Below are 4,979 nucleotides of genomic sequence, written 5' to 3' on the forward strand. Positions count from 1 at the left end.
AATCAGTGTTTTTGTGTCTTTTGGGTAGATACCTAGGAGTGGGATTGCTGGGTTGTAGGGAAGCTCCATGTTTAGCAGTTTGAGGAAACTTGTGGAGGTATTTTAATGGAATCTAAGCCCCCAGCCATAATTACTGGTCAAGGTCTCAAACCTGCAATACAGTCACATTCTAGAAGGTCTGAATAGTTAGTAGTGGCACAGCAATATGGGACAGCTGTTTCCTGGTGACCAGCAACTTTCTTGCTTAATTTATTTACTTATTTTCACACTGACTCGTCCATAATGGGTCCTTAATAGCATTCCAGTTTGCATATCTTAAATTGCTGCCGAGACTGCACATTTTCCTCTTGATGCTTGACTGTTTACATTCCCTCATGTGTCAAACTGTGCTTCTCTTCCTGTGAGTGCGGAGGTGGGAGGTGGTCTTCTTACATCTACCTCCTTGAGCCACTGTTATGTTGGCAAACACCTGTCCTGCCCTCTTCACTTTCTCCCTCCTGTCCATGAGGGTCCTTACCCCTCATCTCCATACCTACCTGGTTTACCCAGTGACTCTGGCTCAGCCTTCAAGTAGTCTGGGGTTGATGCTCTGGGTAGAGGGTGGAGTGGGGGCTGGGATAGAGAGAATGTGAGGGACAGATACGGGGGTTCTGTGATGGAGGCCAAAAAGGAGGTAGATGCAAGTCAGAGGCTTATTTAAGTGGCCCCAGAATAAGGTCATAAAGTGACCTCCTTGGAGGGAGGCTACCATGGAAGGTTTTGGGAGGAGCCAGCAGCACTAGAATTCATCTGGTCTAAGGTCACTCACTTAGAGGCCTCACAGGGATCTCAGTGACAGAGGCTGACTGGGTATAAGAAAACACCACACAGCAGAGGATAAATAACAGTGATCTGTGGCCTAGGAAAGGGGGAGGATATGGCTAGTATCCCAATAGTTCTCATGACAAACCAGAAGTCCTGATTTTAGCTTAGTCCCCTGATCTAAAAAAAAAAAAAAATTCTTGGCAATAAATTCAGTTCATTTAAAACATATTTTATGGGTCAACTAAAATATACTTGGGGGTGAGAATGGCTTGTGAGCCTCTCATCGTTGGACTTACTGCTGGGACAGCACAGGCCCGGAGAGGTATCCTCACAGAGCAGACAGGACTCAAGGGCCCAGCAGCCTTCTCCATCTGATATGCTTAGAGTCGCTCCTTAAACTTTCGAACCTTAGTTTCTTATCCATGAAATGGGGATAATGGCTTTGCTTCAGAGTGCTGGGTGGTTCCAGTGGGCTCACATCATGTCAAACATTTAGCAGATGTTCAATTAACGATTCGATCGGTCTTATGGGGAATCACCCAGAAAATTAGAGTAAGAAGGAGACTTAGAGCTCTCCTGACTCCAGAGCTTGTTCCATGTAGCTTCTTGGCCACTTTCATGGGACATAAGGTCGGGGTGGGGTGGGGGCCCTTCTGATCCCTGGGGAATAGCAAGCCCTTTAGGAGAGCTTGGTTGCCAGCAGCTTTTGAACTTGGGAAATGGGGCACCTCAGCTCTGTGGATTTTGCCCTACAAGCCCCAGAACCCAGGAGACAGAGCAGCCACCACTGCAGCAATAATGCCATAACCATTGAATTTAAGAAGCCAGTGATTAAAGACAAGCTATTATCTTACATACAACTAAGAAAGAAGAAATGTTGCTAATTAAACCTTGACGTGCTAGCAATGGCCAGATGCAGCTAGACTTCAGAGATGTCAAGATGGGGGAAATAGACATCTTAGAATAGAAGGCATAGAGTCACGGTATAAAATGTATAAAAAGAGATTGCTTACCTCAGATTTTCACGTATTTTATCTGTGCACTTACCAGCAAGTAAGTGCTGAACTGCCCATGTGCCGGTGTGGAGTAAGCACCAGGGGGACGAAGATCTAGGCTGTGCCCTTCAGCAGCTCTAATCCTGACAGGGAGATGGCACAGGAAGCAGCTTAGAACAGTGTGTAGCTGATGGAGAAAGATAAGAGGACGTCCCGGGAGTACAGAGAGGGAGTGGCTGTTCTGATACTTAGGAACAGAGACTAAGACCGCCCTGGTGCTTGGGGTTGGTTTAGGCAGTTTCCTCTGGAGGAAGGGAGTGAGGGAAGCAGGCTGGAGCTGGGAAGAACTAGGAGGGAAGGGTGGTTGCAGCTGGAGCCAGAGATTCCAGAGACGCTCTGGAGCTGGAATTGCACCACAGAGCTGATCCTACCTTGGACAGGGAGCTGACCTTTTGGGTGCAGCCCCCTCCCACGGCCCCCACTCCACCTTTTATTGGTTGTGTAACCTCTTGCTGAAAAGGGTGCAGCTGTGAGCCCCTAGCAGCTGAGTCTCACAGCCTCTGAGGAATTGTGTGGAAGCCTGAGAAAGTGAATGGGGAGGGTCCGGCAGTACACACTCCTTTGCTTGGAGGAGTCAAAGAGGACTTCCTCTGCCATTAAACCCAAGTCTGTTGGGAGACATGATTATGGGTTATCGGTGGGTGAAAGTGGGGAGAGGGGAGGGCAGGAGGAGCCTGTGTGAGCACAGGTATCTTGGGGAACTTCCGGTTGTTTGGCTGTGTGGGCCGGGTGCTGGAAGTGGGGCAGAGCCGGGTCATGCCCGCGTGTGAATGCTAAACAGCCTCAGCTTTTTGCAGTAGATGTGATCACACTGATGGCAGTGTGGACAGCAAGTGTGTAAGATTAGAAGCAACAGATAAAGTTAGATGAAAAAAAGTGATAGTCAATGCTTATGAAAGACTTGATGTGTTTTAAGTTTTTACTTATTATTCCTATGTTGCATATGAGAGAACCAAATGGTTAAGTAATATGTTCAAGGTTAGCAAGCCAGGGTGAGGCAAGATTTGGACCCACTACTCAGCTTGTGCTTACAGCTTGTACATGTCCATGAGTACGAGTTTTGGACTCATGCATGTGATGTATCAATATTTATTTTCATTTGAGAAAATGGTTTAAAGTATACCTCACTGTACACAGTGCATCTTGGGAATCCCATTCCTTCTGGCCCAATGCCACGTGGGCGCAGAGCCAAGCTCTGGAGAACAGCCGGTGGAGTCTGTCTGGGACTGGTTCTACAGGGGGCATGGAATTGTGCTGCAACTGGGCCTTCGGGAAGCTAGCAGTGCTGGCTCCGTGAAGAAAGGACGTTTCTGTCCCTGTGGCCCTCCTGGCCCGCCCTCCCTGGCAGCCGCACCTGTTTTGTCCTTCTTCCTACACCCAGCCAGACGTCTCTCCCAGAGTGACAGCAGCAACTGGAGACATCTGCAGAAGCTCCCTCTCAGGCCCCTGACAAAGACACTCACAGCCTGGCCCAGCCTGCAAGGGACAGAGGTGGAGGCGGCCGTGGGAGGGCCGAAGGCTGTGGACAGCTGTGGCCCTGTCGCAGAACAGGTGAAGTAAATGTGAACTGAGGAGGAGAGTCCCTTGGGTTGTCAGGGGTGAGGGAAGACAGTGCAGGGATTTCTTGGCACGCGAGGGCTAAATGTGGTGACGGGGTGGTTCAGATCCCGGCTCCCTCAGAAAAGACATGGGAGAAAGGAGTGAGGGGAAGGCATAGCCTCAAAGGAGTGCCTCATCGAGGCTGGCTGGGAAGTACTCAGGACCGGACAGACAGACAGACAGACGGAAAGAGCGGGGCCTGGGAGAAGTCTGGGCATGAGAGCCTGTGGTACCCTGGCAATGAGAACGTCTCTGGGCAGAGCCAGCAGAGGGCCACCCTGAGGCTCAAGGGATCAAGGGGCTTTTCAGAGAAAAGGCAAACCTATCCTGGACTAGGTTCTTGAAAGGAAGAAACTGTTTTTGGGAAAAGGGGATGTTGTGTTAAACAGTAAAAGTAATATCAGTGGTACCCCCTCCTATCTGTGTAGCAAATGGAGGTAAAAAGTAATTTTTTTTTTCCTTTTCATTCTCCCAAGTCCCTAGATGGATGGTATTCTTGCATTGTGCGTGTAACAGGTACTCACAGGACCTCTGGTAAGGGCCAAAAAGTGAGGCTTAGAGAAGGTTAGTCAGCTTTCTTAAGATGACACAGCGGGGCCTCCCTGGTGGTGCAAGGGGGTTAAAGTGCAGCCCTATGAAATAGTCTGCAGCCACTGCAGAAGGAGTTCAGTCCCCTGCCAGGGAGCTGACCACATGGCGCAGCAGACCTCTCCTGTCCTATCCTCTGCTCCCCTCAGGAGGGCACTTCTGTTAGTCCTCCTGTTCTGTTCCACAGACCCTGGTGCTTCCTCTCACCCCAATACCTCTGGCCTATTCCCTAGTTCTTGTATGCACGAATAAATAAATCTTGAAAAAAATTATGACATAGCAGTCAGCTATAGATAGGCAAGACTCAAACTCAATCCTGTTCATAGGAAAGTGACACATGGAATATAAAGGACAAAACTGTGGACTTGTGATATCCTCAACTGCATTTGTACCCCAACCTCCCCACCATCCATTGGTTATTCACTGAAACAACATTGTTTTTTGGGGCCTTGATAGCAAGGTCCCAATAGAAAAGAGGTGACGTAGAAAGGACAGGAATGCAGGCACAGGGTTGGGAGAGAGGAAAAGCCCTCTTTTAAACAGTGAGTGACGCAGCAGAAAGTGAACTGAGCCGGTGGGTGGATGGTGAGAACCTGGCTTCCTAGAAGCCTCTCTTCCCCTCCTAACGGCTCCACTGGGATATAATTCACAAAGCATGAAATTCACTCTTGCAATTTTTCTTTTTAAGATTTATTTATTTGTGCATACAGAACTGGGGTACAGGCCAGAGGTGCAGGGATGGTGGGAGGATTCACCAGAGACAGAGTGGGGAGCAGAACAGGCAGATAAGTGAAGTACACTGCTGAGGGGAGCAGCAGGCAAGACAGGAGAGGTCTGCTGTTCCACGTGGGTCATCTCCGGGGCTGGGGGTTGAACTCTTGCTGAAGCAGCTGTGGCTAGCTCGCAGTGCTGTGTCCTAACCGTTGCGCCACC

General features: G+C 49.3%; 1 protein-coding gene across 1 annotated transcript in view; it reads right to left on the bottom strand.

Moving 5' to 3' along the window:
- Positions 1-1,837, bottom strand: part of PTGR2 (prostaglandin reductase 2) — a 96,766-nt gene extending 94,929 nt beyond the window's left edge. Inside the window, exon 1 of the mRNA XM_012724314.1 lies at positions 1,818-1,837. The gene's annotated coding sequence lies outside the window, so the exon portion shown is untranslated. The remainder of the gene's footprint in view (positions 1-1,817) is intronic.
- Between the last annotated feature and the right edge of the window lie 3,142 nt (positions 1,838-4,979).

This window comes from Condylura cristata, unplaced genomic scaffold (assembly GCF_000260355.1).
Source record: "Condylura cristata isolate star-nosed mole 26May11 unplaced genomic scaffold, ConCri1.0 scaffold00013, whole genome shotgun sequence".
Taxonomy (NCBI): domain Eukaryota; kingdom Metazoa; phylum Chordata; class Mammalia; order Eulipotyphla; family Talpidae; genus Condylura; species Condylura cristata.